At 49.8% G+C, this 26595-nt stretch overlaps 1 long non-coding RNA gene across 1 annotated transcript; it reads right to left on the bottom strand.

Moving 5' to 3' along the window:
- Positions 1-7294: 7294 nt before the first annotated feature.
- Positions 7295-10252, bottom strand: LOC119865864. The gene is made up of 2 exons (XR_005378288.1): positions 9121-10252; positions 7295-8941 (listed from the first exon to the last, which is right to left on the bottom strand). It is a non-coding gene; the product is annotated as an uncharacterized LOC119865864 (long non-coding RNA).
- Between the last annotated feature and the right edge of the window lie 16343 nt (positions 10253-26595).

Below are 26595 nucleotides of genomic sequence, written 5' to 3'. Positions count from 1 at the left end.
TCGGTCTATCTATCTTTAAAAATAAAAAAGAATCAGAACCGTACTGGTGTCTTGCCAGCCCTCATTTGCCTGCCTATGGACTTATCGCTATGCCAGAGAAATAAAGCCCAGTTTAGATAAACTTGTGTCTGTCCAGTTTTCTGGATTCTGACATCCACAGAGGCCAAAGAGTCTTCCTTAGGGTCAGTCCTTGGACACCCCACCCATGGCTGCTGGAACGTTAGGTCTGGCTGAGAAGTGACCTGGCCTCAGTCTCATACCACCTGTATGAGACTTCAACTAATCATCACTTTATTGGTTCTTGACTGGGTGGGTCAGGAATTCTGGCCAGGTGGTTAGTCTGTGTCATGTGATACTGGTGGTGATTACCAGCTAGGCTGGATTCAGGTGGTACCTGGGATGGGCTGAAAGAGGGCTTTGTTCCCAGGCCTGGCACCTGGTGCTCCTTCATGTGGCCCCTCTTTCCCACTGGCTAGCTTGGGCTTCCTCACAGCATGGTCGTCTCAGGAAAGTCAGTTTTCTCAGAGACAAGAGCGGAAGCCGTAGACATCTTAAGGTTCAGGCTTGGAAGTTACATGACATTATTTCTGCCACATTCTCTTGGTCGAGAAAGCTCACAGGGCCCGCCCAGCTTCAAGGGAAGGAAAAGGGGACTCTCTCCTACCAGGGGAATAGCAGGGTCATATTGCAAAGGGGCATGGGGCATGGCAGATAGTACCGCCGCCGTTTTGGGAAACAGATCTACCACACAACCTTTCACTTCCCTCCTGGTCCACGTTACCGCCACACATTGCCTTTTAATAATTTTTATATGACAGAAAAAAATTAATATTATAGGATTCCTATCGCACAGTTGAGTGCTGTGCTAACCACTTGCACATAGAATTTCTCACTGTGACTTGTGTTTTCAAAATGATTTTCCGTAGCCCTAATCTCTGGGTTCCTCTGAACCACCTGCTGATGGAAAGTAAGCTGCTGGTCAGTCCGTAAAGCAGGGTGAGTGACGATTCCCTGACAGATGGGACTTGTCGAGGAGTCTTCCATAGGCTGGGATAATCCTCAACTTTTTCCCTTTATCCCTGGGGAATCACAGTACACTGACTTCCATTGCTAAAAGAGTTCTTCACACTCTTGTTCATACAGTTCCCCCGGGGGGGATGGAGTCCTGTCTCTTTAGAGGTTCTTTCATTACTGAAAAGAAATCATTTCTGTGCCTCTGGGTACCCAATTAAAACTTGTACAGACAGAAGGTATTGGAGGGGCAGCTCGGTAGTAACTCCCTCCTATTCAGCTGTAAAACACCCTCCCGGAGTGAGTCAGAGAGTACAGACTGCGCTGGTAGCCCATGATGTCAGCAGGAGAACCGACGACAGACACACCCAGAGGCTTAAGGGTGTTTGTGCTGAACAACAGCTCCCTTGGGACCGTCTTATTTTATCCCTTTTGAAACCCTTGACTGGGATTCAAGAGTGAAGAATAAAACAATGCGCTGTTTGTGCACACAGAGCAACTCTGCGGCAGTAAAACAGCAGATGCGGCGACATTCCATTTCCAAAGAATAACCCGAAGTCAGAGGGACGCCGTGACCTCAGTGGAGTCAAGTGCTCCAAGTCAAAGGGGAAAGTTCTAGAACCTTCTAGCATCTCCGTAAGACTTCAGGGAGGTCATGGAGAAGTCAGGAGTGGTTTCCAGCAGGCACAACTGGCTCAGAAACACCTTTTAAATACTGAAGATACTTTAGGAGCAATCCAGTTATTTCAAGCTATTATTAGCTGAACGAGGAAACAGAGGCCCCACAGAGCGAGGCGACTGAGACGGGGGTTGGTGCGGTGCCCCGGTCCTGGCTTTCCTAATCTCCAGCTCAGCCCGCTTTCCAAATACACCCTTCTTCGCGACTTCTCTGTCTTATCAGAAAAGTCCTATCAAGTGGCCCTGACATGGGGAGAAGCAGTGAGGGGGGCGGTGACAGGTGCCTGAAGGGATGGCTCAGGATCAGGGGCTTCTGGAAGGGTTCTGAGGCAGCCTCAGACTGAAAGCTGTGCACGTCGGGGGGTCCCTAACATGGTCCTCACTGAAGCACAGAGGAAAGAAGGAAGATGCTCTGAACAGTTGGTGCTCGAACGGAAACACCTGTGCACAGCCTTCGCTCCACGCTCCCAGCTCCATGCCCCGTGCTTGGGTGGAGACGGTGACAGTAGCGGTCACGGACCCACAGACACCTGGGGCCCCATGGTCTCAGCATCTGCTACCCCAGCAAGTGTAGACAGGAAGCTGAAAAGACTCACGGACTCTGAGGTCCCGGTCGGATTCACGTGCATGACGCATGGAGCAGCACAGGAAAGACAGGGTGAGGGCCAGTCCTTGCGCAAGTAGGGGAGGCAGGGTAGTCGTGGATCTGAACCCCCCTGGTGCCTCGTGTGGGTGCTGGGGCACCTGCGAGCAAGCGGATCTGGGTATTTTAAAGGGCGCAGCTGCAAGCAGAATTCCTCCTCTTAGCCTTGTCTTTGGGGTTTGGGTCCGCAGAAGATGAAGAGAAAACAAGAGCTCGATCCCCTACATTCAAGGGAGCAGGCCTGTCAGGGTCACAGTCAGGGGAGAGAGGAGAGAGGAGGAATCCGAGGCGCGGCCTGAAGCAGGAGCTTTGGAACTTTCCAGAGGGTGTCCTAAGGGAAGAAGGTCCAGTATTTTAAGATGCTTGGGAAGCTGCAGCAGGATCCCCCTCCAGCTCCTAGATGCTTACTCAGATCTGTGCTCTACCTGCCAGCCTCAAGGTTTGGGGGATTAGGAGTGGGGGGCATAGAGAAGAAGAGAGGCAGCCCCGCTCCAGCTGGCCCAGGGGAGAAGCAGAGAGCCCGCCGGGCTGCGGGATAGCCCCTAGACCCACGGATTCAGCGGAGCCCCTGGGGTTGCCTGGCCCTGGGGGAGCCCCCCCCCCCCCCCGCTGGCTGGGGCAGGAGGCCCATGTTGTCTCCACCCTAAGGGCCCAGCGCCCCAGAGATATAGTCTTATTGTTTAGAAGCCTGGAACAGTTTATTGGTCATGAAGGTTCGGGAGCTTTCATGAGAGTCCTGATGTCCACACTTGTCCTTCCCCAGCCTGGGGCTTTCACCCGGGTGAGTCCCGGCTGGATAGATTCCGGGAGGCAGGAATTCAGTTATCACCTCTGTTCTGAACAGAGCCGCACGTGGGCAAACCTGTCCCACTCTTCCCTCTGTCTCCGTCTCGCCCTCCCTCTCACCTCGCTCTCTCTCCTGCCTTCTCCCCTGTTATATGATTCTTCCTGCAAATCATCTCTGAAATCCTACCCATCTTTTAAAAAACAAATTTTTATTGGAGTTCAATTTGCCAACACATAGCATAACACCCAGTGCTCATCCCGCCAATTGCCCCCCTCAGTGCCCGTCACCCAGTCACCCCCACCCCCCGCCCTCCTCCCCTTCCACTGCCCCTCGTTCGTTTCCCAGAGTTAGGAGGCTCTCATGGTTTGTCACCCTCACTGATATTTTCACTCATTTTCTCTCCTTTCCCCTTTATTCCCTTTCACTAATTTTTATATCCTCCAAATGAATGAGACCATATAATGTTGGTCCTTCTCCGATTGACTTATCTCACTCAGCCTATCCATCTTTCTTCCACCTGTTTTCTGATTTTGGAAAAAAGCCATCACTTCTCAACCTTGAGGTTTTCCAGCCCATAATCCAGATAGAAGAGTTCTGCTACAATAGTGTCAGGCAGGCGTGTGCGGTGGGCATGAGGAGCCCGACCTAGAATCGTCTGCTGTTTGAGGAACGGCCCCCCAAGTCCGGAATGAGGAGAGAAGGTGTTAATGGGATAACAGCCACGTTGTCAGGACGCAAGGCTGGAGGCCAGCCCTGGCCCAAGGTCGTGAGGGAGAGAAATGGGTAGTTCACGGCCTCTGCAAAGCTGGTGACGTAGACTGGGAGGACCTCTGGGGGTTAAGCAAGACCTAGATTAGATTAATGTGGGGCAGGGCTCCAGGGACCTGACCCGGGAAAGGTGGCGCTTGCTTGTGGGTCTGTGGGCAGAACCGGGGGCTGCTGGCTACGATGCTGGTGGGTATGTGACCCACATTCTTACCAGGAGGGGTTGACCTAGGCCAATGCAGAGCCGTCACTTCCTCAGTGGCCCAGGTCTTCTGTGGAGGTTGGAGTGAAGCTCAACCAGGAGAAGGCTAGTGTGGGGAGTGAACTTTGAAGGCCATGCCTGACCCCAAGGATATAACGCCCCCAAAGCACAGAGACTTTGCCCCATGGGTCCCTTGTCCTGAGTGAAGCACTTTGTACCCTTCAAAGCCACTGGCTGAGGGGGTTTTAAAGGTAGGGGGGCAGGAGCAGGAGAAAGGGAAAGGTAGAGGAAAGATGGGGTCCAACAGGACACATCCCCTTGACCTTGGGCAAATTCCTTCTCCTTTGGAAGACAAAAGGATCACATTTTGGAAGCAACAATGGACCCCGCTCAGCCACCCCTCACTCAGGACCCCAGAGTGAGCTTGAATAAGAAGCGAAGTGGGGCATGTTCCTGACTCTACCTCTCCTGCTCCAACCCCAGGGACACGACTGACCCTATACCTGCGCAGTCCCACACGGTCCCCTGTGGCTTTGAGGAAGACAAAGGGCAAGAGGCAGATGTTTCCAACGCAGGCCTGGGCTTCGTCAAGCTCGGAGCAAGCTCCTCCTGGGCTGGTGGGCTGGCAAGAGGGAGCGGAGAATTTTAAGCCGGAGCCAAATCACAGCCTCTTATGTGGGAAACCAGAAGTACCTTCCTGTCTGATAATCCCCTCCGCCTACATTCTGTTCTAAAAACTCACATTTCAGGAAAAAAAAGAAAAAAAACCTGGGGACAATATTGGGGGAGGAAAGAGATCAGAGGAATGTGAACGTGAGCCTCCACCACGTTTGCAGGATTCATAGGCTCGGAGGAAGGAGGGCCCACTCCGCACCCCCTCGGCTCCCCTCTGCCCCCCGTCCTGGCTGTGCGAGCACTCGGGGCTCTATCAGGAACCTGACACATAATAACGGGGCTCTTGAAATTGCCTTACCCGTGTTTTTACAAGGTATTTTCTGGGCAACTCTTGGCCATCCCACTTTTCTATCAAGCTGAGCTCCTCCTTCCTTCACTGCAGGCCAGCGACGTGAAATCACTGCGCTCCTTCCTCGTGGAATATTCCTTTTGGGGAGCGAGGAGGATTTTGTTACCTCTGCCCAAATGAAAACGTTCATCATCACCCAACGCTGGGCCTCATCTGCCGGATGCGCTAATCTGTCTTGTACGTCATCCATCTCTTGAGTTGTCGAAGGCAGCCCTCACTCGCCCGGGAGAGCAGGGTTTCGTGCAGCAAGTAATCAGGAGTGGGCGTGGAGGTGAGTCTGAAGATCATCACACACACCACCGCGTTTCCAGTCTGGGGATTATCAGTCCTGGAGCTCGGGGAAGAAGATGCTTGTAGGTTTAAAAACTTCTGACGGCAACCCCAGAGTGATGGAGAAGTCGTTGACGGCCAACTGAGCCCCATGTCTGGCGGTCCATTCCATGAGGTCCCAGGAGCCGACGCCCAGGTGGTTTGCAAGGTCTTTCCCCACACTTCCTTCTTTCCGGAAAGGGAGATGTGGAAACACACCTGCCAAAACCCTCCCTTGGCTAATCCCAAGTTTGAATTCTACTTAGACCACCTGGGCGCCAAAATGATGGTACATCTTCATGAGATTCCAGAACCTCATGGGTTGTGGAAGATGCTAATGGGTTTTTCTTCCAAGTGCCCAGGAACCCGCTGTGGGTCAGTAGATACGCGCTATGGTAGGCATGCGCATTCACGATTGGGTTTTCTCTCAAGCTAGCGTGCTTGCCCCAGCCCCACACCCCAGCCTCACTCATTCCTTTACTAGAGCCTGGGAATATCCAGAAAAAAAAGGAAGGACTTGTCCTCCAAGAACATCATTTGGAGCAGTGCTTTGCAAACTTTAATGTACACCCAAATCCTCTGGTATCTTGTTGAAATGCAGATTCTGGTTCAGTCCTTCTGGGATAGGGCCCAACACTGCATTTCTTTCTTTTTCTTTCTTTCTTTCTTTCTTTCTTTCTTTCTTTCTTTCTTTCTTTCTTTCTTTCTTTCTTTCTTTCTTTCTTTCTTTCTTTTTCTTTCTTTCTTCTTTCTTTTTTTTATTTTTTTCCAACACTGCATTTCTAACAAGCTCCCAGGTGATGCTGATGCTGGCCCATGGACCACATTTGAGTAGTGACGGCTGCCACAGTGGTTCTAAAGGGTGGTCCCCGAGAACCAGCTACAGAGAAGACCCGCGTGTCAGAAATGCAAGCTCTCAGGCCTCACCCTGGACCCACTAACTCCAAAGCTCTGGGGGCGTAGCTCAGCTGTCCGTGCTGTAACAAGTCCCCAGCACCACCACCTGGAGACTCAGATGCAAGCCTGCACACTGAATAATTTGGGGAGCTTCTGGGTTAGAGCTCACCATCAGTGTTGCACTTGGCTGGGCCAAGAAGTGGCCCAAAGTCCCAGGGGTGCAGGCTCTCTGCAGGACGCTCAAGGCCACCGCACGGAGTGGAGGGCGGTACAGCGGCCCCAGAGGGAAGAGGAGCAGACCTTTCCTGGCGATGGGGTGGGGAAGAAGGCCGAGGAACAGTCTTGCAGGCCAGCTCATGCAGAGGTTCAGAGGCTGCCTCAGCCATCAGCCTTCCCTGGTTGAGCATCGCCACCCCACCCGGCCCAGCCGGTATTCACAAAAAGACAGAGTTAGGATTTTGCTGAAAGGATGTGTCAGCCTGGCCCAGCCAATTTTGAGCTCATTCGCCTTCCTGGAGAGAAACACTTCTGATACAGAAAAAAGTTTTCAGTCCGATAAAGTCAAGGCAGCGTCCGGAGCTTTGTTTGCCCTCCAGGAAGGTGAAGGCCGCGAAGGCTTAGCTCTTTCCTGAGGGAACCAAGGCAGAAAAGAAGGAGAAGGGTGTGAGGGGGAAGCCGGGAGAGGAGGGCGAGGCCAGCGGCAGGAGCCCCAACTGTGGTCGGCTCAATAAAGGTGGTCTTAAAGGGCGGAGGATGGTTCCTGCATGTATTTTGATCCCTGTAGGCTCACAGCTCTGACATTTCCACCCCGATTATTCCATCTGCAAAGCATGAGAGTGGTTCCAGGGGCCATGGGAATAACCGGTGGCAGGCTACTAGGGGCTGAAATTGCCTCGATTTTATCTTTAAAATGTGTGCACTTTTGTCCTATTAAGTAATAGATGTTTGTTTTAATATAATAAATGGCTCAACACTGAGTAAAATAAATAATCTTTTTATCCACAGTTACATCCTGGGGAGTCTGCAGAGAATAGGCAAGCACAGACTTTGAGAACACATTGTGTTCTGAATAGGTGGGGTTTTCACAGAGGGGACTGTTACAGGAAGAGCTAGATTTACCTTCTCTGCAGGGACAGGGAGCACACAAGGGTTGGGGTCAGGCCAGGGCGCCTGGGGACTTCCTGTGATGCGAGGCTGTGGCTGGCACCTCCCTTCGGCTGGAGGCCCCAATAAGCCAGGGTCCCAGTGTCCCACTGGTGAAGGGAAGCAGGCCCAGCAGGTAGGCTGCAGCCTCAGAGAGGCCACCTGTGGGGACTGGGGCCCACACTCAAATCCTGAGGCCTGGGTGCTAGCAGGTGCTAGCAAGTTTCTTGGGACTTGGGCAGCATGATAAACTCTTTGACAATCTGGAAGCTTCATATGTCTCCTGTACCTAGTCTTGGAGCCAAAGTCAATGGGCCTAAGCTTGTTAGGGGAGGCTGGGGAGGGCGGTGGGCTGCTGGGGAGGTAGCTTGGTCAACTCCTCCCCTAGAGGATGCATGTGACTCCAGCTGAGTATCATACAACACTGCACACCTGCTCAGAGGGCCTGGAGAGGAAGCGTGGGTAGATTGGCTTCAATCTGTAAGAAAACCACACTGATAGGGTGGTTTCTTTTGCAAAGCAAATCTTGGGTCTTGTGGTGCCAGGTTCCCAGCCTCCTCAAATTCTCCCCAGGTCAGGATCTGAAGGGACACAGCACAGCCAGATGCACCTACTTCTGGACAGATCATCCGTTTCCTAAATCCTCATAAATACCTAACGCTTATATAGAAGCTGACTTGCAAAACTTTGTGGGTTGTTTGTTTGTTTGTTTGCAAAAGGAATTAGAGCTAAAGCTCCTCTTGAAGGAGCTGGGAGGAATCCCTGATGGTGCCGAGCTGGGGAGCATCCCTCATCTCAGACAGTCAAGGACAGCTACAGCCCCACTGTCCCTGCCAGGACAAATGGGCACAGAGGCCTGCCCTCCTCTCCAGTGGAGGGGCCGAGGAGGCCCACGGGGTGGGAACCCAGTTCAGGGCACCGAGCAGGGACAGGTAAGTGGGCTCCTCGGTGGGCTCCCAGCCTGGAGACAAAGGGGCAGGAACCGGACTGAACCTGCTCTGAAAACCCAGGCTAGGAGCTGGCCTTGGCTGGGGTGGAGACCAGCCTTCAGGAACTGCCCCAAAATGCTGACAGCGTGCTTTGGAAAGACACAAATTTCAACAACCAACTCTCCTCTCTCTGACCTTCTCACCCTCCGGCTCAAGGAGAGGCTTTCTGTCATGAAAAAGGCATGTTCATTTATAACACATGGGGCGTTTGGACTTTCTGGAAAGGGATTTATAGATTCCATCCCAGCCCCACCTCTCTGGACGCCTGGCCTCTGTAGGGTCACTCACCTCCCTTCCTGGGCTGGGCCTGACACCTCCCCTCCACCCTCCTCTCCCCGGGCCGCAGGTCTGGACCAACAGTAGGCGAGTGTTTAATGCCACAGTTCCTGACCCCGGTGACATTCAGCAGAGCGTGAGGAGCAGAAAAGCGTTTGATCAAAACTTGTCCCCTTGCTGTGTGGTTCTCCAAGTCGATGAAACACAGGTTCTGAACCTAAAAACAAAAATCAAAGAGACAAAGTAACTGACCACAGGTTCCTACTTTCCCCGCTCATTACTACCCAGGAAGGCGGGTTTGCCTCATTGGCCCCCCTGCGGAGTGCAGCAGAGTCCCCTGCAGGACCGCCTCACACCCCCGCGCTCACAGCCTCCTGACTCCGACTCGGCACTGACCCGCCGCGTGATGCTGATGCTACTGCCTCAGGGACCACACTTTGAGAACCGCTGCTCTCCGGCAAGAACACCGCTGGCCCCTGGGTCCTTGGTCTTGCGGGATGGTCTCTTCGTTCAGCCTGTCCAAGGCCACATTTCCCCCACGCACCTGGGGCACCCCAGGACTGGCCTCTGTTGCTGCACCCCGGTTGTTCTCTAGCCAAAGTCCGAAAATGGGAACCGGGGTCTTGGAGCTTCCCGGGCACCTGCTGAGGTCGCCAGCAGGCATCGTGAGAGCGCGGCCGGACCCTGGCGGGCCGCACTGCCCTTCACACCTGCATGGTGAGCTGGAAATGCCAGCGAGGCCAGCAGCAGCCAGGGACCGAGGTCATCGTCTGCCAGAAAGTTCCACATGCAGGTACCTTAACGGTTCACTCCCAGCACGAGCTCGCAGGCCGCCCTGCTCCCCTGCCCAGGGAGGGACGTCACAGAGGGGAAGGCGGAGAGGGAGCTGCCGAGAAACACAGGCTCTTGTGTTTGCTCCACGGCAGACAAGGCAAGTTTTGAAGTTATCGGATGGGAGTGAGCACTAAAAGAGAATGACCGTTTAGCTCTTTTTCCCCCAAATCCAGCGAATGGTGCCTTCAGGGGTGGATTAGTAATCAAGAAATGTCACCTCTCTAAATCCAAATCTCAGTGTGTGTTGGATTTGTTGTGTTGCTGCCCTTGCTCAGGTTCATGGCTGTTTATCCAGGAGCCTGGGCCAGCCGTTGGCCAGAACTCCTCGTATTGACAGCAAGTGTCATTGGAAATTTAGAAGAGGGTGAACCCTATTTTGCTGTCATGCTTCCAGCAGTTTGGGAGAGTCGTGTATCCCAGAAAATGGGGAGCAGGTGTCGCTCATGATCAGTCTCAGCTCTAAAGAGGCCCCCTCGCAGGAAAAAAAAGACCCTCTGCCTCTCTGCTCCTGCCCCCCCCCGGGATGGGGGGCGTCTGCTGGGATCTGCCGGGGGGGTGGTGGTTAGTGATGAAAAGTATTCCCAGGAACTGAGCAACGTCACTGTCGATAACAGTTATTTAGTCTTTAGCGTTCAGGTTTGGGGAGACGTCTGCCAAACACAGCAATTTTCTTTTTTGCAGAATTAATACTGAGACATCCCTGCCAGCAAAAATGGATTGCAGGAGAGATTGCTTCTCGAAGGTCCCCACCCCGCTGATAAGTGGCGTCATCCGCAGGGGCAGGGCGCTTGCTTCCCACTTGACTGGAAGTGCTTTTTGCTGAAAAGCACTGTTGGATCCCAGAGGCCCAAGTTATAGGGAAACAGGAAAGATCCAGACATCACAGAGCTGTGAAAAGATCTTTCTAGCCTAGTCCTGAGTGTGCAGTGCTGTGGGCCGCCTGTTATTCATTCATTCATTCTCATTGATTGATTCATCCATTCAAACCCAGTGGTTCCAGAGCACGATTGTCCTTGCTGGGTGTCCCCCGAACTGGAACAACACTTGCCACATCCCAAGATCTCACCTCAAATCTGGAAGCTTGAGGAAACACTGCTATTACAGATCATACAGTTATGGGGGGTCATTTCCCCTCTTTAAAAGAATCGAGGTCTTGGTATCTGTGTCTCTTGTGTCTCTTGGCTGCATCCCAAACCTCTAAGGTATGAGGGTGAGGGTCACTGGGGCAGCACCATCTCCTCCCCTGGCCGTGCGACCCCATCAGCAGGTTAGTGTGGGACGGGAGGAGGCATGGGGTGGCTTTAGGGGCAATGCAGCCTCCGTCCAACTGGTGAGCCAGCGACACGGGCTGCAGAGAGGCCTGGCCTCTGTCGCGGTCCCAGGACCCTCTCCTCCCAAGGCGGTAGGGACTTAAGGATGGTTCAGGTGTGGTGTGCTGGGCAAAGAGGACACGGGAACTACACACCTGCTGCCTGTTCTGAAGCTAAGCTTTTATTTTTATTTACTTATTTTTTAAAAGATTTTATTTATTCCTGAGAGACACAGGCAGAGACACAGGCAGAGGGAGAAGCAGGCTCCCCGGGACTCGATCCCAGGACCCCAGGATCATGCCCTGGGCCGAAGATGGACACTCAACCATGGAGCCACCCAGGTGCCCCTGAAACTAAGCTTTCAATTTTGAGATAATTGCAGATTCACATGCAGTTGTAAAAGATCCCACAGACAGATCACACGTACCCCTCACCCTGTTTCCTCGGGGGTATCGCCTTCCCTAACTTGTGCGCTATCACCACCGGGCAGTTCCCTGCTGGAGTCAGATCCAGGGGAAGTGACGAGCTTCCTGAGGCCCGTCCCCCTGCCACACTTCTTTTGGTTCCCATGGGTCTCACCTCTTCCCTCTCTGAGGTCCCCCTGCCAAGCGGAGGATCTTTAATTCTTTCCATTGCCCTGTTTCTCCGGGACTGGTTCGCGTTCGAAGCAATAATGCTTAGTGACCAAACAGACGAACAAAACAAAACCCAGCTAAGCCAGGGATCCAGAAAACCCTCATACTCCCAGATGGAAGGCATATGTCTGAAATTTTACTGGCCGTTGGCTAGCCGTCCTGTTTGGCACCGGAATGACGGGCAATCCCCCGGGTCACTGCAGAGCCTTTATTCCAACACAGATGAGCGAAGCATTTCCGGGTGTTCTGAATCAGTGGTTAAGTGACAGGCAGGCCAGAGAATGAAGGTGATGGTGCCACAGTTAGTGCTCCAGGGCTGCCCGAGGAAAAGCCACATAACATCCCACTGAACTGTCGGAATTTCCTTCGGTCTTGCTCAACGGTGCTAACGACAGGCCTGTCTTCAGTTGATGTCACGCGGGTGCTCTCCAGGGCTGCAGACCCTTCATCATGCGCCGCGATGCTCAAAGGCCGGCCGGCCTGTGCTGCTTCCCGGGGGTTAGGAATCCCTTCCCCAGCTGCAGATATTGCATAAGATCTGTTGACCTCTTTGCAGAATGAGCTCCAGCCACGGAGGAGTTGGCTGTGCACCCTTTGCAGGAGGCAGCTGCCCCAGGGAGTAATCCCCCATCCGCACTAGACCACTTACTCCCCGTGTTGTCGGAGACACATTAAGGCCCGATAGCACAGGTAGGCAGATACCTTCACTGCAGGTGTGCCAGCCTCGTGTCCTGATGGGGGGGAGGGGAGCTAGGTACACCTAGATGACTTGCACGTTGGCTATCAAATGCATGTCTCTTCCTATTTGTTCCAGAAAGAGCTGAGTGGATTTCTCTTGCCACCCCTGCACTTCAAATTCATGGCTATAAGAAAAGTATGTGAAAGGAGAGGAAGCCAATGAATCCTGACCTTCAACTTGCTGTTAAAAATGATGTCACTGTAGCCTAACAGCCTATCAGGGGCCCCCAGAGGTGGGTGCAGGCTCTAGCAGTGCTCAGAGCCTCCCGTGTACCCAGGAGGCAGGGACGAGTCTGAGCAGGAGGCCAGGGGTGCCAATCAGAGCCAGGCTGTGTGCTGGGGCAGCCTGGCCTTCGCCAGCAATGCTAAGGTCCACGGTGGCAAAACAAGGAAATGTGGATGAGGACCTAGACTGGGGATCATGCAGCTTCACAGCCCTCTCCGAAGGTCAGAGATTGGTGGCATCAGGCCACGAATGAGGCCTGGCTGAAGGACACTTAAAGCCCAAGAGACTAGGGGTGCCCAAGCAGGGAGACTTCACCCAGCCCTCATGGACTAACAGCCTCATGGAGGAGACCCGCTCCTTACTGGCACCTGGGACGGGACTCACCCGGAGACCTGTGTTCACGAAGTTCCCCTCCTCAGGGGCATTTGGAAGATTGAGACAGGAATCTCAGGGATGCCAAGAGGAAAGTGTGTGGTGCCCTCACGCCGTGCACCACAGCCAGGCTAGTCAGGCTCTTTGGGCACATTTGTCTTAGTGGTCAGCTTAGGACAGATGGCTCCCCTCCTCCTCTGGGATGCCTAGGAGCCCTAGGAAATGTGGAATTCTACCCAGATTTGGAGCCAACAAGAAAGAGGGTCCCTACTGACCTCACCAGTTGGTCTGGGCTGAGCTGGACACTCTGCAACCAATTCATAGGTGGAAGGGCCTGACCCTCAGGACCTCAGATTGTGACTGTACGTGTGCACGGGGTCTTTAAAGAGGTGATTAAGCTGAAATGAGGCCATTAGGATAAGCCCTAACCCAAGATGAGCAATTTCTTTATAGGGAGAGATTAAGACTCAGACATGCACAGAGGTGACCATGTGAGGACATGGGGAGAGGACGGCCCTCTGTAAGCCAAGGGGAGAGGCTCAGAGGGAACCCATCCTGACGACCCCTAGAGATCAGACTTCAGGTCCTCCAGAGCTGTGTGAGACCATAAATTTCTGTAGTTTAAGCCTCCCCGCCCCCGAGTCTGGGCCTTCGTTATGGCAGCCTGGATAGACTAACATGCCAGTGGTGTGTTGTTGGCTAACTTGCAGTGAGAAAAGCTTTGTGCATCTCAGGAGAGTCCAGCACTTTTTGACGTTAACATGAATTCTTTGCTTTCTTAGGAACTTCCCCAAACAGTAATACTATCCAGTTAAGTGACCCGTGACGAAGTGTCTATCCCCTGCTAGCTCCATTGACCACCCACCCCAGGACTAAGGCACAGACGCTCTGGGCATAAGCCAGCACACCACTTTGCCTTGTCCTAGATGTTGGAAAACAGGGCGATGACAAGATTTATTACCACAGACCCTACAAAGACTGTCAGGTCAATAACATATTTGGAGTTTGGCCTTTGGTTGGGAGAAGACAGTGCGAACACCGACGAAGGACATTACTATTCCAGTGAACACATGGACGGCATCGCAATGACCACCTCATTCAAACCCACGAGAACATGTGTTTGTTGAGAATGAACTATTGTCCACTGAAACTTTGGCCCAAGGAAAATTTTTAGAGCTTTTGAGTAGTTGTTTCAAAGACTCGGATGGCCAGCAACAGCCCTGCAGAAGCCGATGACAAGTATAGGAAATCCCCTGCGTGGGTCCAGACAGGGTCCCCACGCCTCACACAGCTCCCGTGGGGCACACCTTCGCCCCTCGATCTTTGTGAGCAAAACCAGAAATGCTTCTCACATTAAAACGTGTCATTATAAAAGAAAAATATGCTCATGACCCAAGAGGAAATTTTAAAGATAAAGCTATACTCACATCAAATGCTTTTATTTTTCCATGTTTCCTTCCCATCATTGTTCAAGCATATTTATAATTTTATGGTCATGATAATGAAATACCATCTTTTATCATTGTTTCCTTCTTTATTTTAAATGATTACCCCTGGGATAAAATCAGGAATGGTTTCATTGGGGCAGCCAGTGTGAGCATGTTTCCAAACTGTCTCTGCCTCATCAGCTGCCCCCGGTCTCAACCTCACCTGAGTATTTTGGTTGTTTTTTTAAGTTCCTATTTAAAAAGATGCGAATCGAGCTTTAATTTTTAATTTTTTATTATTTATCTATATTTTTTAAAAAGATTTTATTTATTGGAGAGTGGAGGAGAAGCAGAGGGAGAGGGACACGCAGACTCTGCATTGAGCGTAGCGCCTGATGCAGAGCTCGATCTCATGACCCGGAGATCATGATCTGAGCCAAAATCAGGAGTCAGACACTTAACCAACTGAGCCACCCGGGCACCCCAATCATTATTATTTTTTTTAATTTGGATGTAGAAACTATTAAAAAAGACAAGACTTCTACAAATTTGTTTGAAAACTGTAGATCTTTTTGTATAAATTGTTTGATCACGTCCTTGACCTGTTTGTCGACTGAGGTGCTGACATTTTTCTTACAAACTGGAATGAGTATTCATTTCCATACCAACTCTCTCATGTTGTAGTAATGGCTTTTCTGATCTACTATTTTTCCTTATCTCTTTTCTTTTTAGTTATGAATCGTCGATGTAGTTAAACCTGTTGGGCATTACATCCCAATTCCATCCGTGGCTTCAATCTTTGGAAACTCCCGGCCCTGGGTTCATCCTAGTGAGCGCTCCATCCTGATGGGCCTGCTTCACTTCAGGTCCTCCCACCTTGTCTTCCTCTGCAGTTCTTGGTGGACGTGCTGGCCTTCTTTATACTTGAATGAGGCTGTCTGATTTAGTGGTTAAAACAGAATATGGCTAGATAAATTTGTATTTCAGATAAACAATAGACAGTTATTTTTTGGGAATAAGCAGGCCCCATGTGATACTTAAGATATACCTTAAAAATTTTGTTGCTTATTTGAAGTTCAAATTTAACGAGGTGTCCTGTATTTCATCTGGCAACCCTAGCTTCGGGTCCTATCTTGTGTCCTATGCCAAGTCTTCTCAACCAGGTTAAATATTTATTCTCAGTCCTCAGGAGGAGGTATTACTTGCCCAAGACACACAGGTGAGGATCCTGTGGGCTGACACCACAGATACTCCTTTACTGCTCACCAGGCCTTGGGCTCGGGGCTCTCACTTGGTACAGTCCTCAGTTTCCGCCTCTATCCCAGGCTGCTAGGGCTGCCATAGCAAAGTGCCACAGACTGGGTGGTTTAAACAACAGAAATTTACTTTCTCACTATTCTGGAGCCTGGAAGTCTAAGGTCAAGGCGTCACCTTGGCTGGTGTCTTCTGAGGCCTCTGTCCTTGCCTCGTGGATGGCCATCTTCTCCCTGTGTCTTCACATGGCTGAGTCTGTTCTGTGTCCTAACTGCCTTTCCTTATAATACGCCCTATTGGATTAGAGCCCATTCTAATGACTTGATTTTAACTTAATTACATTTTTAAAGACCCTGTCTCCAAATGTAGTCATATTCCGAGGTACTGACAATAAGAATTTCAGCACATAAATTTGGGAAACACAGTTCAGCCCACTATGGCATTCGCCACTCCATGGCTGTCTGTCTAAGGCATTCACCTTCCGCCTTGTTCTCCCACTCAATAGTGTCTATGCTCTTGAGGGTGTCCTACTATCCCTCTAGGATTGAAGTCGTACAAAACTCTGATAGTTCTTGGGGCATGCTAACTCCACAAGCTTTCTCCCCAGGACAAGCTCCAGTCTTTTTGGTGGGGCCTCCACGGGTGGGGTCCTGTCCACTGTGGACAGATTAGCCAAAACTGGCCAACAAACACCCTTCTGGACTTCAAATTGGTCCTGGGCCCGGAAACTTCTGCTACACAGCCTCGCCCCACTAGGCCTGCTGGGTCCTGAAAACTGTCTGAATCACTCTGGAAACCGCCTCTCTGCCTTTTGGTTGTTGGACTCCTGGCCTTCCTCCCCAAGGGAGAAAGTGAGCAGGTCATCTTTCCCATTGCATAGGTCACCTCCTCCCTTCTTTCTTCTCTTCCTCCTCAGGCCATTTTGTCCTGGAACCAGCAGACCTCCCTCCCATCCAGGTCCACCCAAGTCATGACATACTGTTCAACTCACAGCTGGCTTTTGATTTTAAAAATAATTGATAATCTACTTCTTCTAAAATTTATTGCATTAAATGGCCTATGGTCTAGTTTCATGTTTAGGTTATTTCTAAATTTTTACAAACCATAATCAGGACATTAGACTCTTATTAAATATCTATTTTCTCTCTCCATTGTTTTCCTGATGCTTGTCTATAATATTTAAAATCCCTTCCCCCACAATTTATGCTGTATTGATGGGATAGAGAGCCAGTAGCTACATGCGGCTGTCGAACACTGGCAACATGGATAGTCCGAATTACCAAGACTTAGTACAAAAGAAAATGTAAAGAATCTTGTTAATAATATTTCTTTAGATAGATCTCATGTTGAAATATTTTTGATATATAGGGTTAAATAAAATACATTTTAAAAATTACTTTTACCTATTTCCTTTCACTTTATTAAATGTGGCTACTAGGTCATCTAAAATTCCATATACAACTGACTATATATCTATATATGATTGCCTTGAACTCAAAGCGTATGTATTCTATTCCTTTCATCTCTCTCTTGGCTTTTAAGCCAACGTTCTAATGTCTTAATTAATGTTTCTCTTAAAATATATTTTAGTATCTGCTGGAACTATAAACATTTCCCCCATTAGTCTTATTTTTCAGACTATCTTTTGAAAGTTTAAGCTAATTGTTTTTTCAGATGAATTTCAAAATTATTTTTGCCAAATTCATAAAAACTCCCCTTGAATTATTCATCGTCTAGAAATACTTTTCTCCAACCGATTGTCTTTTATGACTCTCGATAAAACTTTGAGGTTTTCTTTATATGTTACATATTTTCTCAAAATCATCTCTTTATATATAGTATTTTTAATATTATTATGAATCAGATCTCTACTAAGATGCTATTGGTCTTTACATACTTGTCTTTTAAATTTACTTAACCAAACTGTTTTAAAATGATAATATATTCCTAACTGATTTTATTTGTGAAGAGGATTTTTCTCCTCTTACCATATGCATTCATTCTGTTCTGTTTCCTATGCTATTATACTGTTACAATGACCAATACTTCCAAACCTTAATAAATAATTATGGTGGTAATGGGCATTGTTCCTGAAAATAATTTGCTAAATATTACTTTTTGGAATATTTGCCCTTTGAAACTTGGCAATGCTTTTTCTTGGCTTTGATTGCCTTCAAGGACACCCTTTAGAGAGGCATTTTCCCTGTCCAAGTAAAATAAGCAGTCTAGAAAACAGAATTTCCTCCTGGATTTCTATAACCCACCCACTGTAAAAATAAAACAAAACCATTATATTTTTGGTTTTGAGACATATTTTTATAGAGTAACATGCCAGACTATGGACAGCCCCTGATGCCCTACAAAAATGTCAATGGATGGAGAGACAGTTACATGTTCTCTGCCTTGGGCTCAAGCTCAAGAAATGTGGTTTTGGGTTAGGTGTGGCGTTAGTGCTGGATTTTGGAGTTGGGTTAAGGTCAGGGAAACCTGGTTTGAATGCACTTATGTACTTGGGTGCCATGTGCCTCCTCCGGTACAGTGCCGGGGACAGCTGGATGCTGACTCTGGGGCCTCAAGAGAGGGCATTTTGGTTAATTTGGGGTCAGATCCGACAAAACTGTGTGGTGAGAAGTATATTCTTCATCCCTTTGAAGTGTTATCTGGTGAGGACCCAGTCTAGAGTCTGGCTTACTCTGGCATTCCTGGGCTGTGAAAACCTTGGACGTGTGTCCACCCGAGGAGTGTGCTCAGCACAGCTTGTCACTGACATTGGCTCTGAATCTGATGAGAGCCCTCCCTTAGGGGAGCTTCCCTGGGAAGGTGCTCTGTGCAAAAAAGTGATGTCCCCGATGCCAAACTTGGGTAGTGAATTCAGAGGGTGGAAGAGAATCTGGGTAGGGCCAGATTCTAAGAAATTCTTTTCTCAACTGTCCAAATCATTCCTGCCATTCTTTAAAAGGCCCCTGATGCGCGACCCCACAGTGGACCTCCTTCCTCCAGTGGTAGCTCCTGCAGGGAGGGGTCACAAGATAGCCCCTCATGGACAAGTGAATAGATGCAGGGGATGCGTCAGTAGGATCCTCTGGGAAGCAAGTGTTGAGATCCAGTGAGGAGAGGAAGTGGCTTTGAGAGGAAAAGGGAAGAAGCAGGATGGGACGGGGGCCATCAGACTGTTAATGTGGGCTTCACATCTTCCCTGCCCACCAGAGAGTGAGATCTGGAACAGGCTTGCTCACTCAAGGAGTTCTGTGTCAGGTGGAAATGGCCAGACCCTAGCACCTGCTTAGTCCCTGACTGGGACCACTCCAAGATCAGTGTGGTCCTGGCTCAAAGGCAAGGGGGGGGTCTGTAAGCTGTCACCCACATCTTTCAGCCAACCCCTCTGAGCCTGAAGGGGAATCTGAGCTCACTCACAATAGGGACTGTTGATAACCTCTGTGTAGGCTTGTCAGACAAGGGTGTCTGGCCCTCCATGGACTTCAGCTCCAGCAAGAGGATTCCCATCCCCTTATCACGTTATCCACACTGGGGTCCAGTTCCTTTTAGAAACAAGAATCCCTTGTGCTCACCCCTTCTGCTGACACTTCTGGTGGTGATGCTGTGGGACCCCCATTTGACCTTCCCCAGGACACCTAGCTGTGCTGGGCCATGAAAGTCTGGGTTTCCTCACTCTTTGGGAGTTAAGACTTGATAATCTTTAGAGTAAACCTCCCTCCCCTCAGAGGGTGGGAGGGGTGATAATGTGCTATCTCTTCTGCTGAGCCCTTTGTAAACACTTGCGTCATTCAGCCGATACAAAACCAGATAAGGGAGGGACCCCGGGTCCCCCTTTGAAATCAGTCATGAATCCAAACAAGTTTTCATGGATGGATCATTCTGCTCTGGTTCATATTAACTCTGCAATTAAGAGGCTTACACAATGCAGCCCTCAAAGGGGGCTTCTTTACCACATGAAAGGGAGGAAAGGTTTGGCCCTAAAAGAAGGCGGTGCTGAGCTTTTCTTGGCTATTTTTCCCAGACCTTGGAAAAGGCCAGTGCTTTTAAAAGAAGAGGTCACTTGGAGGGAAGGCAATCAGAAGTAGGCTGCATAAAGTGGTCCTTCCCAAAGCAGAGCATTTCCTTCCTTTCCCAGGCCACTCTGGCTCAAACCTGCCTTTCACAGACTGAGATAAAGGAAAGTGGGACCATAATTCTGGGAGGATGTACAGTGGGTGGAGAGGAGCTTTGTGGCTCCTGAGGCCTCCCCATCCTCTGGATCGGGTGACACGGCCAAGCCAGATCATGCTGGAGGCACCAGTGTCCTCTAGACCTTGGAAGGAGGCAAGGCAAGGTGTCCTCCCCCCTAGCCCAACCAGAGGCACCAAGGCACCTCCTCAGCAGCCCGCCCCTGCCTCTAAGACCCTGCACCTGCTGCTTCCGCCTCTATGGTTTTCCTGCATGTCCTGGAAGCTAGACCCAGGAGGGGAGGGTCCCTAGAGTGCCTTAATGTCATGGGGTCTATCCTTTTTCTTAAAGACTTATTTATTTATTTGAGAGAGAGAGAGAGACAGAGACAGAAACAGAGAGAGAGAGAGAGAGAGAGAGAGAGAGAGAATGAGCTGAAGGGGCAGAGGCAGAGGGAGAGGGAGAGTGAATCTCAAGCAGATTCTGTGCAGAGCATGGAGCCCATCTCAGAACTCGACCTCATGACAATGACACCACAACCCGAGCTGAAACCAGGTCAGACACTCAGTGGACTGTGCCATCAGGGAGCCCATAGTCTATCCTTTTTGTGTTTCTATTAAAGGACCTCAGTCAGGGCCTGGCACCAAGTAGGTGGACACCTATCTACTTGATATATATGTATATATATACACATATACATATGTATATACCATATATAGATAGATTTGTTTATTTATTTATTTTAGGGGGCAGAGGAGCAAAGAGAAAGGGCCAGAACCTCAAGCAGACTCTGTGTTGAGTGCAAAGCCTAACAAAGGGCTTGATCTCACAACCCAAGATCATGACCTAAGCAGAAATCAAGAGTCGAACACTCAACCCACTGAGCCACTCAGGTGCCCCGAGTATATATTTTTTATAGGGAGACTTTGGCATTTTTCAAAAAAGAAAAAGATCCTATCATGGTCTTCCTCTCCATTTTTCTAAAGCAATGAACTCCAAATTTGCCCTGTAAAAATCTAAGGTCAGACAATCATTTATCCCTGTTCCCTTGGACATGCAGGGGGTGGGATGGAATTCAGGATGCCTCCCCAACACCTCCTCCACCCCTCCTTCCCTGAGTAGCCGTGTGGGCGGTAGGGACTCCACCCTCAGTTCCAGGATTCCAAGAGCCCCTGGGACAGTGGGCACGTCAGGTAAATCACGACCTCGGAGCGGGCCATTCTCCTGGTCACTGGGGTTGGCCCAGCGGTGTTCCATCCGCTCAAATCTCAGGCCTTGGTCCGATGTGGATGAGGAAGCAGGGGGATTTGGTGGCTGCTGTCATCTTGCAATCGTGGGGTAGCAAACAGAGAGAGATGGGCAAGTCTGAAAAAATGGTGGAGACACAGGGTGAGAGGCCAGATCAAAGCAGGCCTGGATACCAAGCCCAGCTCTAAAATTTGCTGTCAGGTGCCTTTGCCGTTTAAGCTAGCATGAGCCAGGTGGTCTGATATTTGAAACCAAAAGGATGTGGGGGACAGGGTGTGTTAGGTGAGATGTGCCATCGGCTGGAGCATAAAGAAGATGCAGAACTGAAATGCCTGTGTCAGCATCGGCTCCTCGGATACTGGTTCCCTCTCCCTTTGAAATGCCGCTGTATGGGGTGGGGCACAACCTGTTTCTTCTCACTCACCTTGACATTCTCTGGTCCGTGAAGGACAGTCGGGGTTCCCTCTTCAAGAGCAGAAGCGGACAAAGGAGACTCCATCCTTCCTTTCCAGACGTGGCGGGACTTGGGATGCTCCCCGCATGGCCAGAGCCCAGACGCCCAGGATGGTGAGTGAGGAGAAGTGGTCCCAGCCAGAGGGCAGGAGCAGCCCTGCGAGCTTCTGAGCATATGCCTGCGTGGGAGCCCTGGTGTCAGCATTGCGAGGAGCTGTGTTGGGAGGGGGATCTTGTCTGGGAGCAGGAACCTCTTCCGGGGCCTTCCATGCCCCCCCTCCCCAACCAGACCACACTTGCCCAGCAGGTGTGACACATCACAAGACTTGTTCTGATGAAGGCAGGCAGGCAGGCTGACCTCAAAACAAGCAAAACCCAAGCCAGAACAGTTGTTTTACAATAGAAATAAATATAAGAAATAGTGAAAGGGATTATAAGGGAAAAGAGGGGAACTGAGTGGGAAAAATCAGAGAGGGAGACGAACCATGAGAAACCCCTAACTCTCGGAAACACACAAAGGGTTGCAGAAGGGGAGGTGGGCGGGGGGATGGGGTGACTGGGTGACGGGCACTGAGGGGGCACGTGATGGGATGAGCACTGGGTGTTACACTATATGTTGGCAAGTCGAACTTAAATAAATACAAATGTAAAAAAATAATCCTACAGAATTCCTTTGCAAAGAATAAAATATCCATATATATCCATGGATATATATAGGATATGGATATATATATATATATAGAAATTATATATGCTTATTTTAGAAAACAAGCCTCAAAAAGAAAGCAGGAAGCCCTTGTAATCCGGAGACGGTAACTCCGTCCATCCCTCCCGGGGATTATTTCTCATGCTTCTAAACAAACATTTAAGAATAATAGAGACACAAAAAGTATGCAAGTCCCAATAGTGCAGCTAGACACATTTTCACGGATTGTACCCGTCCTCGGGACCAGCACCAAAATCACGAGACAGCTCCAGCGGCATGGAAAAGCCCTGCCCCTGCCCCTTCTGGTCACCTCTATGCAGCTCCAGGGTGGCAGCGAGCTCCAGGGTCACAGAGAGCACCACGGGCCGGGGTTCCCGTTTAGGAACCTCAGGTAAACGGGATCGCACGGTGAGCTGTCTTTCGGAGCCGGATTTTCGTGTTTTAGGGACCCACCCCTCATCCCGTTGCGTGCAGTGCCTTCTCGCTGCCCTCTCTCTCTGTTCTCTCCTCCTGTGGATGCAACCCCTGGGGTCAGTTAATCCGCATCTGTGTCCAACCTTAGCGGATCCCGTTTCCCCAAGAGGTTGTCCCGGGTTAGAGTCCCACCGGCTGCGTGCGAGTCAGCGGGGGGCTCTGTCCACTGTCTGGCTGACACTTTGTTTCTCCACAGTGTTTCCATATGCTTGTTGGCTGCCGGGACAGCTTCATTCGAGAAGCGCCCATTCGCTCTTTTACCTCCTTCTCTACCAGGATATTCAGGTTCCTTTTCTCACAGATTTGTAGGAGCTCTTTATAACCCTGGTTATAAATCCTTTTTAAAACACATGTGTAGCGAATCTGTCCTGTTCTGTGGCTTGCCTTTCCCCTCCTCACTATATTAAAACATTATGTTAATCTTCTTTTTCTTTATGGTTCAGCACTTTTAGGTCCTGCTTAAGAATTCTGACTACTTCAGGTTCACGAGGATGCTCGTTTTTTTTTTCTTTTTCCCCTACGTACTTCACTGTTTTTCCTTCACCGTTTAAATCTACAATAAATCTGGAAGTGATTGTTTGACGGCGTGTGTTTTCCCAAGAGGCTATCCAGTTGACTCAGCACATTTCCAGTCTTTTACCAAGAATATTATGAACATATATGCACATTTATTTACAATACGGATCACGATGCATGTAGAATGTTTTTGACGTTGCTTTTTAAATTAATGTTGACTAATTCTCACTTGCATCTACCAAAACATAATCCTTCGTGTCTGCATGATGCTTCGTGATATGGATATATCAGCTCGTGGAGCCATCCCAGCGCTGTTAGCCACATGATTGCCAGATTTTCATACTTGCAAATGAGACCGATAAAAAGCGAGGTACGTAGTGCAGTATTGCATCGTGTGTACCTAGGATAGAGTCCTAGGAGGATGGACCCAAATGAACATTTTAAGGCTGCTCATCACGATTGCCGCATCGCTTTTCAGAAGATTTGTTGCGACGTAAAATTCCATACAAAGTGAAATGGTTTTATTCTCCCCATGTCCCTGCCATTTGTCAGCCTTGAGGATTGTCATTAAAATCTTTTGACAATTGTATAGACAATAAATCCCACTTGACGTCGAATTGGGTATTCTTTACAAGTGAATGGAACACTTTGTGTTAGCCATTTTATTTCGTGCACAGAGAATAACGTTGGCAGACAATCACTGCTTTCTTTTATATTAAAGGCCTTACTGTTCTTTTTATTGGTTTGTGTGAGCTATGTATAGAAAAGGTGGAAACCAGCTGTATTTGACATAGATTTGTTCCAAGGCCTTTACACTTTGCTTACTTGTTTAGGAATTGCGTATTTTCATGCAGCTAAGCCTCTCGATTCCCATTTTATTATTTCTGCCATTACTCTCAACCTCAATAGTTGAGGTTAAATGTTGCCTTCTGTGGATTACTGTTGTTTCTAACTCGGTCCGAAGCTTATTCTGCTGCTTCGATGTAAGACTTGGAGCCAAATGTGTGTCTTCTCCCCTAACCCTACAGAGTTAGCTAGATTTCCCAGCAGCCCTGCAACAGCCTGGATAGCTGTTATCTTAGTCGCTGCCGTGAGAATTCCACGTAGGTGGAGAACCGACATCTGCTGGAAGATCGCCTTGATGGGCTGGCGCAAAGACGAACCAGTGGAGCCCCGCGTGCCCCGGTGCTGAAGGCCCACAGAGGGAAGAAGGTGCCCCGAGACGTCCATGAAGGCACTGACTCTGGGAGGCTGGGGAAGGCAGGGAAGGAAGGAGGTGGAAGAGAAGGGAAGGGAGGCTGGAAAGCATCGATGCGAGTGAAGCGCGGTCCTGGGGCAGCCCACGTGGACAGCACGCATGGGCCTTAGCAGGCGATGCCTACGGTGTCCCTGCAGTTCATGGCATTTGGGCTGTGGAAACCCCTCCCGTCACCTCTCTGCTCCCCAGACCCCAGACTGCTCAAGAGATCTTTATCTGAGTTTGCTGTGTTGTGTGAAGCTCAGAGAGATGCACAGTTCACATCTGTGCTGCTCACGCAGGAGCCAGGCGCCCGGAGGTGGAGGCTGTGGGGATGCCCTCAGAGGCGCGGGGGCCTTGAGTCAGGCCTTGGGGCTGCCCTGCACTGGGGCTTTGGCAGGAGGGGAGCTAATTGTGCCCGGCTCCTGAGGGGCAGGGAGGCCCCTAGCTCACATCTACGGATCTATGGGCTCATTTTGCCTGGTTTGTTGCTTTGCCATTCATTTTGGTTTCCTGCTTTCTCACCAGAGCTGACATTTGGGTTCCACGTTGCTTCTACTTGAAATCTGAATCTCTGAGCTCCTCACGTTAGTGAGGCAGTCAGAGCTAGCTCTTGCTTTCTCTCTCTCTCTCTCTCTCTTTATATCATCTTAACCATTCTTAAGTATGCAACTCGGTAGTGTTAAGTGCATTCAGATTGGTGTGCAACCAGTCTCTAGAAGTTTCTCTCAAGGCTCATCCATGTAGTAGCAGGTGTCAGTATTTCCTTCTTCTTCAAGCTGAATAACATCCGGTGTGTGGCTAGACCACATTTTGTTTATCCATACATCCTTCGATGATTACCTGGGTTGCTTCTACCTTTTTGCTATTGTGAAAACTGCAGCCCATATTTGGGAGGTGACCGGGAGAAAACCACATAGCACTTCAGAACTCGGAGCCTGTCTGTAACTCTCCAGCCCTTGCCTGTCCTTTGAAAAGAAAGACCTTGTCCTGCCTCACGGTTATTGCATGGTTATCATGACACTGGATGATGCTCTGACTCCAAACCCTTCTTGACCCAGCCCTTATGCCACCAGGGGACATGTAAGGAGCATGGTCCAGTTTTGCCCCGCCATGAGGGTTTTTCACCAAGCCCCGAGTGAGGCTTATTCTAATCTAAATCTCCTATGCAGTTACTTTCAGAAATTTGAGTCCCTCCACTGACCCAATTTCTCCTCCATAAATATTGTGGGTTTTTTTTTCCTTTTTGTTGTTGTTTTATTTTGTTTTCAATAAGCTCTAAAGAGAGGGACGTTTTCTGAGACACAGAACAGGTGGCACTAGGGATGTCACGCTGGCACACCTGAGGTAGGTGTTTCCTTCCTTTGGGCGTTCTAAGTGGAAAAGGGTCTACTGCATGCTTCATGATCATGGCATCTTCTAAGGCAGCGGTAGCTTCTGAGTTCCTCCCTCCCTCCCTCCCTCCCTCCCTCCCTTCCTTCCTTCCTTCCTTCCTTCCTTCCTTCCTTCCTTCCTTCCTTCCACAAATATCCAATAGGAGCTGATTACACAACTGGATTATCCAGCTGATTATCCAGCTGATTACACTGTGCTGGATATATTGGGTATAGATAGGAGTAAGAATTCCAGCCATGGAAGAAATGGCTACGTACCGTGGGACACACACACACACACACACACACACACACACACACAGAACTAGTCACGCACGGTGACAGAAGTCCTGGGACTGGGATGGAGTTATGGACAGCGCTGTTCATTGTCCAGCCTTGGCCTTTTGGCTGTAGATTCAGAGAGGGTTATTGTGACGATTGCTACCTTAACATTTTAAAGATGAAAACACCGAAGTTCACGAAGGTGAGCGGACTGTCTAAGGACACCTGCTAGTTAGCGGCAGTTCTTTCCTGACCCAGGGTGCCCACTTCTGCATTCCAGTTCAAAGCTGGCCTCGGTCTTTGTCTTGATGGGCTTTGAAGGGGTGCTGAGCTCCAGACTTTCGGTTAGAAATTGTGTCTTGCCCTATCGAATTCCTTGCTGAAATGACATTCTGCTTTAGACTCGCCCTTCCTGAGGCATGCAAGTCTTATCTCATATCCTGTGGGACAATGGCTGGAGTGTGGCTGCAAGATTACCGAATGATCCGTTTGCATAAACAAAATCCATCAGCCTTGCTCTGTCCTGCCAGGAGAGGTGAGCACAGGCCGGCTCCAGGGAACTTTTGTTATCGGTCTGGGCCTGTGATGTTCAGCAGAGAGGATCATGGCTGCACTCAGAAGT

This window comes from Canis lupus, chromosome 25, assembly GCF_011100685.1.
Source record: "Canis lupus familiaris isolate Mischka breed German Shepherd chromosome 25, alternate assembly UU_Cfam_GSD_1.0, whole genome shotgun sequence".
NCBI classification, from domain to species: domain Eukaryota; kingdom Metazoa; phylum Chordata; class Mammalia; order Carnivora; family Canidae; genus Canis; species Canis lupus.
The sequence above is the reverse complement of the archived record's forward strand: the minus strand, read 5'-3'. Positions and strand labels throughout refer to the sequence as shown.